Below are 13,086 nucleotides of genomic sequence, written 5' to 3'. Positions count from 1 at the left end.
GTACCCGCTCAACTGGCGCACTGCCTCGAGCAGGACAACCAGCTACAACCCCAGGGGAAATGGGCAGGTGGAGAGGGAGAATGTGACGGTCTGGAAGGCTGTCCAGCTGGCCCTACAGTCCAGAAATCTCCCGGCCTTCCGCTGGCAGGAGGTCCTCCCTGACGCCCTTCACTCCATTTGGTCGCTCCTGTGCACTGCAACTAACGAAACCCCCCCATGAACGTCTCTTTGCCATCTCCAGGAAGTCCACCTCCACGGTTTTGCTCCCAACGTGGCTGGCAGCTCCAGGACCCATTCTCCTCCGCAAGAACATGCGGCTCCACAAGGCGGACCCATTGGTTGAGAGGGTACAGCTACTCCATGCAAACTCGCAGTACACCTGCGTAGCGTGCCCCGATGGCCGCCAAGAAACAGTCTCCCTCAGGGACCTGGCACCAGCTGGGTCCCCACAACCCCCCCCCGCCCTGGCGCCACCCTCCCTCCCCCCAGTGCACCCACCGCAGTCCCCTCTCCAGGACAATCTGTCCTCCCCTTGCTCACACCTGGGGACGAAGAGGATTTCAACACACACCCGGAGTCACTGAAGACCAAGCCGACGCCTGGGTCGCCACTAGCACTGCGGCGCTCTCAACGACAGATCAAGGCACCCGATTGTCTAAATTAGTAACCTTCTCTGTAATTGTAAAACCAATCTGTATGTATATAGTTTTCCATCACCCCCACTGGACTCATTTCTAACAGGGGGTGAATGTGGTAGTCACCACTGTTGTATTATATTGCATATATTGGTATTACGGTAAGGCTCCTGTACTGCAGGCTCAGGGGTAGATCCCTGCCTGCTGGCTCCGCCCAGTAGGCAGAGTATAAATGTGTGGGCTCTCCGAGCTGCAGTCATTTCGGCAGCAGCTGTAGGAGGCCACACATCTCTGCTTAATAAAACTTTGATTACTCTCTTGTCGTAATTGATAGTGCATCAGGGGAGATGGTGGGTATTCCGAGGGGGGGGGGAATGGAAGGTATTCGGGGGGGTGGAGAGAGAGAGCGATGGAGGCTGTTCCTGGGGGGGGGGGTTGCAGAATGGAGGGTATTCCTGGGTGGCGGGTGCAGAATGGAGGGTATTTCTGGGGGGGGGAATGGAGGGTAGATCTCAGAGGGGGGAGGGTTACAGCTGGATTCCTGGGGGACAGATTCATGGGAGCGTGTTTTGGGGGAGAAGTTCGCTGCGGGGTAAGTTGCTGAGGGAGGGGAATTTGTCGGCGAGGGCAGAGAAAACAGGAAAAAGAGAAAAGGTGGAAAGAGAAAGCACAGAAAAAAGAAGGAAAAGAAAGAGAGCGAAAGTGATTGAAACCCTGTAACTGCCTCCCTAACAACATGGTGGGAGAATCCACACCAATACAGACAGCAGAGGGTGCAGAGTCCAGTCCATCAGCCTTGTCAATCTCTCTGCAGTGTGGCTGTGGATTCAGGGCCCTGTCACTCTCCGCCTGCTCCTTGATAACCATGAGGCTCTGTCCACTCCCTGCTCTCCCTGGACATGTGCCAGACCAGTTTGACACTCAGCTCTGGGACACACAAGAGTTTCAGCTGACGATCTCCAGGCTGACCCAACACAGCAGCTCCTCAGAGAAATTCTCAACTTGCTGCCTTGAAGCTGTGTCCACATCGGAAGGAGGAACATTTATTCTCTGTGTGTGTGAGTGGGAAAGAAATGGTGGGGCAAGGGTGAGAGAGAGGAGGGAGGGGTGGGAGAGAGGAGGGAGGGGTGAGAGAGAGGAGGGAGGGGTGAGAGAGGAGGGAGGTGTGAGAAAGGAGGGGGGTGAGAGAGAGGAGGGAGGGGTGAAGGAGAGGGAGGGGTGAGAGAGAGGAGGGAGGGGTGAGAGAGAGGAGGGAGGGGTGAAAGAGAGGAGGGAGGGGTGAGAGAGAGGAGGGAGGGAGAAGCCTCTCTATCTGAATCCACCTAGTGGGTCCACCCCTCTCACCCCAAATAAACCTTCCTGCAGTGAAATTTCCCTGGGGAAAAGGCAGCAGGCAGTCAGATGGAAGTTTCAGAGAAAGTTTCACTCAAATAGACAGTAATTGACATCTTGGGTGGGATTTTCCGGCATCGTTCCGCTCTCGCTCGAGCTAAACAAGGACGGTGAACAGCGGGAGAGGCAGAAAACGAGAACCGCGCCAGGCACCAAACTATTTACGATGCAACCGGCCGCTCCCGTAGGGAAAATTGGGATCTCCCATTTCAGGACAATTAATGGGAGCCAGCCCATATCCAGCGGCCTCCCGTCATTCAGCGGCCTCCCCAGCAAGTGGTCACGCTGGCACCGGGCGGAAGGGCTTCTGTGGGGAGCCGAGGGGCTGAGTGGCCATCTTTGCTCACAGGGAAAGGGTCTGGGGGGTGCTGGGATTGCCCCCTGTGGTCAGTGGGGAGAGGGGGACCCTCGGCTGGGGGTGGGGAACCCTCCGCTGCCATGGGGGGGGGGGACAACTGGTGGGCAACCGCTCACAGCACCACCATGCCAACCCCTGGATCCCAACCCCATTCAGGGGGCAACCCTTGTCCCTGCCCGTCTGCCCCACCGACCACCCATAACCCCCACTTCCCAACAATAACCCCCACCGACCACCCATAACCCCCACCGCCCACCCATAACCCCCACCGCCCACCCATAACCCCCACCGCCCACCCATAACCCCCACCGCCCACCCATAACCCACACCGCCCACCCATAACCCCCACCACCCACCCATAACCCCCACCGACCACCCATAACCCCCCGCCGCCCACCCATAACCCCCACCGACCACCCATAACCCCCACCGACCACCCATAACCCCCACCGCCCACCCATAACCCCCACCGACCACCCATAACCCCCACCGCCCACCCAAAACCCCCACCGACCACCCATAACCCCCACCGCCCACCCATAACCCCCACCGATTGCCGAAGCCTCTGGCCGTGCAGCTGAAGACTATCGCTAATAGGAAATTGGTAATCGTGGCTAAATGAGCATTTCACACAACCCAAAGTGGATTCCCGTGGGTGGGCGGGCATGTAGCATGTGGGAGTCATTGCCGAGCATCCCAATCACACCCTGATGCCTGGCCACTGTGCCTGAGCACTGCGGGAGGCAACACCACACACACAGCAGCCAACACCCGAGGGATGGGACACAGCTCCGGGGACATGACCACGGCCGGAGGGGGGGTGAGTGCCTCGGGGAGGGGAGATGCCTGGAGAGAGGGGCTAAGGGTTCGGAGGTCAGCCCGCATAGTGGAAGAAAGTGACAGAAGCGTCAGAATGGTAGTGCACAAAGATGTTGAATGTGTTTTACAATTCCCCACCCTCTTGATGGTGCCACCCCGTACCTACCAACCCTCCCTCCCTCCCCCTTCCCCAGTGCCCTCACTGATCCTCAACAGGCTTGGCCCTCCCAGCTCTACCACTCCGCCTTGGTGTTTCCCAAAGATGCACATCTGTGTTGGAGGCAGCCAGCTGCTGATCTCATCCTGTGGCCTTCATTGCCCATGGCGGGAGAGCTGGTGGCCTCCATCCCCTCTCCATGGGAAAGGTCTGGGTTGGCACCCAGCACCCCCTCCTCCCCATCGGTGCCCCTCGGGCCCTGGGGTTCACCTTGGGATGGAGTGGCAGCTGGTACCAGCCCCAGCTGCCCCTGCATCGTCTGGCTCTGCCAGCCCTGGCGGTTCCCCATGGTCCGCACGGTCATGTTGATGCCCTCAGTGGTACAGCACTTCAGCAATGCCCACCTGTGACTGGGACAAGCTCTGCAGTGTCTCGGCCATTCCCATTGAGAGCGGGACATGTCCCGCAGAACCTCATCAAGGTCAGCCTGGTACTGTGACATCACCCATCGAATGGGACATTCTGCTGAGACCCTCAGCCATGGCCGTCACTGACTGCACAACGCCTTGGACACCTTCACTGATGGTGCCAACGTCGTGCACCAGGCTCTCCACTGCGGCCGCCACCCTGCCAGTGTTGGCCTCGGTGCCACGCATTGCCGGTGAAAGCTCCTGTGCCCGTAGCCTCTGGGACTCCTCCTTTTGGCTATGGATCTGCTGGAGTGATGCTGACATCTCCCTCTGAATGTCCCGGCTGCTCCCTATCGTCTCAATCAGCTCCGGGTAACTCTGTTCCAGAGGCTCAGCATCAGGCTGGGACCCAGCAGGGTCAGGGATCCAGCAGCCCTCTGACTGCTGTCTTGCCTGAGGGTTCCTGCCTCCACCTGATCTACATCAGCAGCTGTGTAGCACTCACCAGATTGTGCCCCAGAAGCCTGACCACTAACATTTCCCACCGAGGTGGGTGTATCTGTGCTGGTAGAGGGTGGGGGGTGACAGCTGTGCCGCCACCATAACGGTTACGTCCTCGGAGCTCTCCTCCGAGGTGGTCTCCTGGGAGTCAGGAGAGGGTGCCGCCCGGGATGGGCCGGCACCGTCGGCTGGAGGACCTGCGGGACAATGGACATGTGGTCAGTGGGGGGGATGGGTCAGTCGGTATGGCAATAACAACTCACGTTTGACAGGTTCCCCAGGTGGGGCCCGGTGCTTCCTCACCTCTGTCGCATCCTCCAACCTCCGCGTGGGTGACCAATCTGTCCTCGGCCACCCCAGTCACCTCCACGGCCCGCTCCTCGAAGGAGGTGAGGATTCTTAAGTCTGGCCCCCCACCGCCAGTCTGGGCCGTCTCCCGCCGATTGTGGCAGAGCTTTTCCTGAGGAGACACAGAGAGGGCATTGTTAGCCACATGTTTGATTCACAGTGGTGGGAGGGGGGATGTGAAGGGTTGGAGTGGCGGGGTTGAAGGGGGAGGGGGTAGAGAGGTTGGGGGTCACATGGGGAGTTAGGGGGGTGGATGCTCCCTTGGGGTGTGGGGGGTGTTGGTGTCCAGTCACTCGTGCTGCCCAGAGTCGGTCATTGACCTTTTTCCTGCGGTGGAGGCTGGTTTACCTCGCTCAGCTAAAATCGCTGGCTTTTAAAGCAGACCAAGCAGGCCAGCAGCACGGTTCGATTCCCGTACCAGCCTCCCCGAACAGGCGCCGGAATGTGGCGACTAGGGGCTTTTCACAGTAACTTCATTGAAGCGCACTCGTGACAATAAGCGATTTTCATTTCATTTCATTTCATTCCTCCTGGTCACATTCCCGGAGCTCACAGCCACTGCCACCTCATCCCAGGCGGCACTGGCTGCCCTATGGCTCATCCTCCAGGACCCTCGGGAGAACAGGACATCCCTCCTGGCCTCCACTGCGTCTCGCAGCCTCCCCAGATCTGTGCCCCCGAATCTTGGGGCGGGTCTCCTGGGCTCCATTGTTGTGAGCTGGCTGGGGTTAGCTGAGCAAGTGCAGTCTAAATGCTGCTCGACCTTGTTAGCGGGCGGGGCTGGCAAGTGCAGTGCCAGCGAATCAGTTGGCGAGCCGTTATTTGCAGCAACAAGCCCGTGAGGCCTCGTTAAGTGGACCAATTAACGTTGAATTGCGTTCCCGGTCCTCGCTGGGCTGAACGCCGGGAAGCTCGCGGCAATTCCCGCTCACTACCACACTTGGAAATCTTTCCGGAGAATCCTGCCCCTTGTAACTGATCAGCCGGTTGGAGTGACAAATCCATCCAGAAATTTTGGGCGGGATTCTCCGACCTCCCGTCGGGTCAGAGAATCACCAGGGGCTGGCATGAATCCCGCCCCGCCGTCTCCCGAAGTCTCCGGCATCAGCGATTCGGCGGGGATGGGAATCGCGCCGCGCCTGTCGGTGGGCCCCCCCCGGTGATTCTCCAGCCCATGATGGGCCGAAGTCCCGCCCCTGTCATGCCGGTCCCGCCGGCGGGAATCAAACCACTTACCTTACCGGCAGGACCAGGCGGCGCGGGCAGGCTCCGGGCTCCTGGGGGCGATCTGGCCCCGGGGGGTGCCCCCACGGTGGCCTGGCCAGCGATCGGGGCTCACCGATCGGCAGGCGGGCCTGTGCCGTGGGGGTACTCTTGTCCTTCAGCGTTCGCCATAGTCTTCACCATGGCGGAGGCAGAAGTGACCCCCTCCCCTGCGCATGCGCGGGGATGACGTCAGCAGCCGCTGACGCTCCGGCGCATGCGGGACTTCGGCACCGGCTGGCGTGGCACCAAAAGCCGTTCCCGTCGACCGGCGGGGCACCAACCACTCCGGTGCGGACCTTGCCCCTCAAGGTTAGAGTTTGGCCCCTCGAGGTGCGGAAACTTCCGCACCTTTGGGGCAGCCCGACACCGGGGTGGTTCACGCCACTCCATCCCGCCGGGACCCCCCGCCCCGCCGAGTAGGGGAGAATCCCGGACCTTGTTCTTTTCTGTTTAAAGCTGCTGTTATTTACACACACACACTGTTACAAACTGCTGCTCTGGGGGTGGTTTTTGTGTGTTTGTCTTTAATGTTTCTTGATTGAGAAAACTTCTATTTATCAGGGGATGCACACAGCAGCAGGAAAGGGATTTCCTCTCTGGCATTAACCCTTTCCTCTCTGACATTAACCCTTTCCTCTCTGGTATTAACCCTTTCCTCTCTGGTATTAACCCTTTCCTCTCTGGGATTGAGCCTTTCCTATCTGGCATTAACCCTTTCCTCTCTGGCATTAACCCTTTCCTCTCTGGCATTAAGCCTTTCCCTTTGGGTTTCAATGACTGGATCAGAAAAATCAAACTGGGTTGGGTGAGAAACTTGTCGGGGTTCCTGTGTGTGTCTGTGTGTGATTCTGGATATACAATGCCAGTGCAGATTCTGTCTTCACCAGCCCACGGTTTAAAAATACTGATGTCCTTTTTCTTGTTTTTCACTGAGTGTCATTAATCAATCCTAATCCTGACTGGAACAGAATCTCTGAGGAAAGGAGAGACTCCCCATATCCAATTATGGAATCAAAGCCCAGTCTTTTCCCAAAACTTTGTCAAAGAGCCCCCCAGGCTGGAAACGTTAGCTCCCTTCTCTCCCCACAGATACTCTCAGACCTGCTGAGATTGACCAGCACTTTCTGTTTTTGTTTCAGATTCCAGCCTCCGCAGACATTTGCTTTTTTTCCCCAGTCTGGTGAATACTTTGAAACCTTTCCCCTGTAGCCCCTTCGGTGCTGAACAGGACTTGAACTGTGTGTTGGATCCGAAGGCAGATCGGTCTCACCCCAAGTCGGGGGCTAAATCAGGAATGACGAAGGAACTGACCACCTTCATGGATCAGATCGGGCAGAGAGGGGTGGGGGGGTTGTGGTGGGGGGGGGGGGGGGGGGGAGATAGACGCCTGAGGGAGAAGGGATTCTCCTTCTTTCACATCCATAAAGCCTATTCCGGGATAGACTTCTTTGTGGGAGGAAAGTCGATGCTTCCACAATAGTAATCTCAGACCACACACTACACTACGTGGATGTGAGGTTGGTAATCTCAGACCACACACTACACTAAGTGGATGTGACGTTGGAGACAGGCCGGGCCTGCACCCCCCCCCCCCCCCCCCCCATGGAGCCTGGACACGTCCCTCCTTGCTGAAAAGGCTTTTTCAAAATACATTTCGAGGATCCAATTTTTTTTTTTCCAATTAAGAGGCAATTTAACATGGCCAATTCACCTAACCAGCACATCAGTGGGTGAAACCCACGCAGACACGGGGAGAATGTGCAAACTCCACACGGGCAGTGACCCAGGGCCGGGATTCGAACCCAGGTCCTCAGCGCCGTAGTCCCAGTGCTAACCACTGCACTCGCAGCCATGGAGCACTGGGAGTGGACCATCTCCGTCTGGGACTGCACCACATCACCCATTGACTGTGCCACCACCTTCTGGGTCTGGGTCACATCACCCATTGACTGTGCCACCACCTTCTGCGTCTGTGTCACATGAGCCAGTGACTGCGCCATCTCCCTCTGGGATTGAGCCACCTCCCTCTGTGTCTGTGCCACGTTGGCCAGAGCCTGGGCAATGCCACCGATGGTCAAAAGTGCCCCTGCAGCGGGCGCTGATCTCGTTAATTTTAAAGAAGGACAAGGACCCCCAGCAATGTGGTTCATACAGGCCCATATCTCTCCTCAATGTGGATGCCACGGTGCTGGCAAAAATCCTGGCCACCAGGATAGAGGACTGTGTGCCAGGGGTTGTGCACGAGGACCAGACAGGCTTTGTGAAGGGAAGGCAGTTGAACACGAATGTGCGGAGATTGTTGAATGTCATCATGATGCCGCCGATTGAGGGGGAGGCAGAGATAGTGGTGGGGCTGGATGCGGAGAAGGCCTTCGATAGAGTGGAGTGGGGGTACCTATGGGAGGTGTTGGGGAGGTTTGGATTTGGTGAAGGGTTCATTAGATGGGTAAGGCTGCTATATGAGGCCCCGATGGCGTGCGTGGCCACGAATAGGAGGAGGTCGGAGTACTTCCGGCTTTAACGAGGGACCAGGCAGGGTTGCCCCCTGTCCCCCTTGTTGTTTGCACTGGCAATCGAGCCGCTGGCGATGGCGTTGAGGGATTCAGAGAGGTGGAGAGGCTTGGTGCGAGGTGGAGAGGAACATAGGGTGTCGTTGTATGCCGATGACTTGTTACTGTATGTGGCGGACCCGGTGGGAGGGATGCCGGGAGTGATGGAGTTACTAGCCGAGTTTGGGACCTTTTCAGGTTATAAATTAAATTTAGGCAAGAGCGAGGTGTTTGTGGTGCACCCTGGAGACCAGGAGGAAGGAATTGATAGGCTCCCGCTTAGGCGGCAGGGGAGAGCTTTAGGTACCTGGGGATGCAGGTGGCCAGGGACTGGGGGACGCTTCACAAGCTTAACTTCACCAGACTTGTAGATCAGATGGAGGAGGAGTTCAAGAGGTGGGACATGCTGCCATTGTCGTTGGCGGGGAGGGTACAGTCCGTCAAAATGACGGTGCTTCCGAGGTTCTTGTTCCTCTTTCAGTGCCTGCCCATCTTTATCCCCAGGGCCTTCTTTAGGAGAGTGACTAGCAGTATTTTGAGCTTTGTGTGGGCACATGGGACTCCGAGAGTGAGGAGGGTGTTCCTGGAGCGAGGAAGGGATAGAGGCGGGCTGGCGCTGCCCAACCTTCTGGGGTACTATTGGGCAGCCAATGTGTCAATGGTGCGTAAATGGGTGATGGAGGGGGGAGGGGCGGCGTGGAAAAAAATGGAGATGGCGTCATGCAGAGGTACGAGCCTAGGTGCCATGGTAACGGCGCCGTTGCCGCTCCCCCCTAAGAGGTTTACCATGAGCCCGGTGGTGGCGGCGACCCTAAGAATCTGGGGACAATGGAGACGGCATCGGGGGAAACAGGGGGCTCGATGGAGGCTCCACTCGGTGGCAACCATCGGTTCATCCCGGGGAACAAGGATGGGGGATTTAGGGGGTGGCAAAGGGCGGGCATCAGCAAATTGAGGGACCTGTTCATTGGCGGGAGGTTCGCGGGCCTGGGGGAACTGGAAGATAAATTTGGCCTTCCCCAAGGGAACATGTTCAGATACCTGCAGGTAAAGGCGTTTGCTAGGCGACAGGTAGAGGGATTCCCTTTGCTGCCCTCGCAGGGGACAATGGACAGAGTGCTTTCGGGGGTGTGGGTCAGAGAGGGGAAGGTGTCTGAAATCTATAAGGTAATGCAGGAGGTAGAGGAGTCGTCAGTGGAGGAGCTGAAGGCTAAATGGGAGGAGGAACTCGGGGAGCAGATAGAGGACGGGACTTGGGAGGATGCCTTGGAGAGAGTTAACTCTTCCTCCTCATGTGTGAGGCTTAGTCTCATCCAATTTAAGATGCTGCACCGGGCCCATATGTCCAGGACCAGGATGAGTAGGTTCTTTGGGGGTGAGGACAGGTGTACCAGATGTTCGGGGAGTCCATATGTTCTGGGCATGCCCAGCACTGGAAGAATTTTGGAAGGGGGTGGCGGGGACGGTGTCAAGGGTGGTTGGATCCAGGGTCAAACCAGGATGGGGACTCGCGATTTTTGGAGTTGCAGTAGAGCTGGGAGTGCAGGAGGCGAAAGAGGCTGGTGTCCTGGCCTTTGCGTCCCTAGTAGCCCGGCGGAGGATCTTGCTGCAGAGGAAGGATGCGAGGCCCCCAAGTGTGGAGACCTGGATCAGTGACATGGCGGGATTTATAAAATTGGGAAGGGTCAAATTTGCCCTGAGAGGATCAATACAAAGGTTCTATAAACGATGGCAGCCTTTTCTGGACTTCCTGGCTCAAAGATAGGTATCTTGGTCAATAGCAGCAGCAACCCGGGGGGGGGGGGGGGGGGGAGGGGGGGGGGGCGGGGGGTGTTCATTATTGTAGTGTCTATCCTGTAACTTTACAATATGTTAATCTGCGTTGTTGTTAAAATGCTGTGTTGTTCATGGAGGTGGGGCGAATGTATATGATTATTAATATTATTGTTATTTTTGGTCTTTTACTATGGTGCGTTATTGTTGTATAAATTCAAAATTTTTCAATAAAAATTATTTCAAAAAAAAAGTGCCCCTGCAATGAGTGGAAAGGCAGCACAGTGATTAGCACTGTTGCGTCACAGTGCCAAGGACCCGGGTTCAATTCCCGGCTTGGGTCACTATCTGTGCAGAGTCTGCACGTTCTCCCCGTGTCTGTGTGGTTTTCCTCCGGGTGCTCCAGTTTCCTCCCACAAGTCCCGAAAGACGTGCTGTTAGGTAGAAGTAGAAGTAGAAGAACTCAGGGCCTCACGGTAGCATGGTGGTTAGCATCAATGCTTCACAGCTCCAGGGTCCCAGGTTCGATTCCCGGCTGGGTCAATGTCTGTGTGGAGTCTGCACGTCCTCCCCGTGTGTGCGTGGGTTTCCTCCGGGTGCTCCGGTTTCCTCCCACAGTCCAAAGATGTGCGGGTTAGGTGGATTGGCCATGCTAAATTGCCCGTAGTGTAAGGTTAATGGGGGGATTGTTGGGTTACGGCTATACGGGTTACGTGGGTTAAGTAGGGTGAGCATTGCTCGGCACAACATCGAGGGCCGAAGGGCCTGTTCTGTGCTGTACTGTTCTATGTTCTAAGAGTACAGCACAGAACAGGCCCTTCGGCCCTCGATGTTGTGCCGAGCAATAATCACCCTACTCAAGCCCACATATCCACCCTATACCAGTAACCCAACAACCCCCATTAACCTTATTTTTTTAGGACACTAAGGGCAATTTAGCCTGGCCAATCCACCTAACCCGCACATCTTTGGACAGTGGGGGGAAACCGGAGCACCCGGAGGAAACACACGCACACACGGGGAGGACGTGCAGACTCCGCACAGACAGTGACCCAGCCGGGAATCGAACCTGGGACCCTGGAGCTGTGAAGCATTTATGCTAACCACCATGCTACCGTGCTGCCCCTGGAACTGGACTGGTGAACTGGACATTCTGAATTCTCCCTCTGTGACCCGAACAGGTGCCGGAATGTGGTGATTAGGGGATTTTCACAGTAACTTCATTGCAGTGTTAATGTAACCTACTTGTGACAATAAAGATTATTATTATTATTTCCAGGTGGCTCTAGCACATGGCTGCCTGTGAGGCGGTAACCCTGTCCTGGGCCTCGGCCAGCATCTGCAGAGAATGTCCCAGGCCTAGGAAATGCTGATCCATGCCAAAGCCCTCCCCCCCCCCCCCCCCCCCCCCCCCCCCCCCCAATGCCTCCACCGCGGACGCCACCGTGTGGTGTTGGCCTGGGTGGCACGCATGGTCAGCACCCCCTCCTGCACCTGCAAGCGATTGTCCTCCTCCACCTACGCCTGCACCTGAAGGTGTTGTGGGGGTGAGGGTGATGCTGAGGGTGAGGGTCATGGCGTGGGGCTGAGGGTGAGGGTGGTGTGGGCCTGAGAGTGAGGGTGGTGTGTGGCTGAGGGTGAGGGTGGTGTGGGACTGAGGGTTAGGCTAGTGGGGTGAGGGTGAGGGTTGTGTGTGGCTGAGGGTGAGGTTTGGGGTGAGGGTGGTGTGTGGCTGAGGGTGAGGGTGGTGTGGGCTGAGGGTGAGGGTAGTGTGGGGTGAGGGTGAGGGTGGTGTGGGAGTGAGGGTGAGGTTGAGGGTGAGGGTGGTGCGTGGCTGAGGGTCAGGCTGGTGGGGTGAGGGTGAGGTTGGGGGTCAGGGTGGTGTGGGGTTGAGGGTGAGATGGTGGTGTGGGGCTGAGGGTGGTGCGGGGCTGAGGGCGAGGGTGGTGTGGGGTTGAGGGTGAGGGTTGGGGTGGTTTGGGGGGGGGGTTGCGGTTTGACACACATGTCATGGGGAACCGTAACTCCGGGTCTCACCTCCTTGCCCATGGCCGCCCTCCACCCTGGCAACCTCCCATTCTCCAGGCCGCCGACCACGTTCAGGTCACAGTGCCACAGTGAGGGTCCGGTGGTCCTCCTCCAGTTATCTCCCACTCCCGGCGGTTCTGAGCGGACATTTCCTGGCGGGGGTTAACAGAAAACGACAGCGTTAGACAGTCCAATGCATGCGGCCCAGGGGGTGGGTATCTGGTGGCTTCAGTCGCCAGGGCACCCGGCCATGGCGGCCGGCATGTGGTTCAGGGTGGGGGGGATTCGACTGCACGCCGGGTTGGAGGGGAGGGGGTTATGTGTGTGTGGGATAGGGGTGGGTGCCAGGGGCACAGCGCTGCCTACTCACCATGGCCGCCCTGAGGAGGTCGGACAGATTTTTCCGGTACTGCTGACTGGGCCGGATGGTGTTGCTCACGGCACTAACCGCATCTGCCACCTGCGCCCAGGCACGCTGAACGGCGGCGGCTGGCAGCCTCCTTCCCAGGCCGGGGTACAGGGTCGCACGCCTCTCCTCCACCACATCCAGCAGGGTCTCCAGCTCGGTGTCTCCGGGGTTCTGCTCTCCTCGCTGCCGTCTTGTTGGCTGGGATGGTGTGTGTGGGGAGTGAAGTGTGTCTGTGTTGCTGCAGCTTGTCAGCCTCCTGAGTGTCAATCTCAGACCTGGCCAATCCAGCACCGTTTCTCATTGGAATAGATTGTGTTCCACGTGGCGCCGGTGCTAACCCCTCAACAGTAGCCGAATCGGTCCAGGTGTGGCGCCAGCTTTGCTGTTGTGAAACTCGACGAATCCTGCGCCGGCTCCAACACTTAGCCTCACGAACAGAGA

This window comes from Scyliorhinus canicula, chromosome 13, assembly GCF_902713615.1.
Source record: "Scyliorhinus canicula chromosome 13, sScyCan1.1, whole genome shotgun sequence".
In the NCBI taxonomy this organism is placed as follows: Eukaryota; Metazoa; Chordata; class Chondrichthyes; order Carcharhiniformes; family Scyliorhinidae; genus Scyliorhinus; species Scyliorhinus canicula.
The sequence above is the reverse complement of the archived record's forward strand: the minus strand, read 5'-3'. Positions refer to the sequence as shown.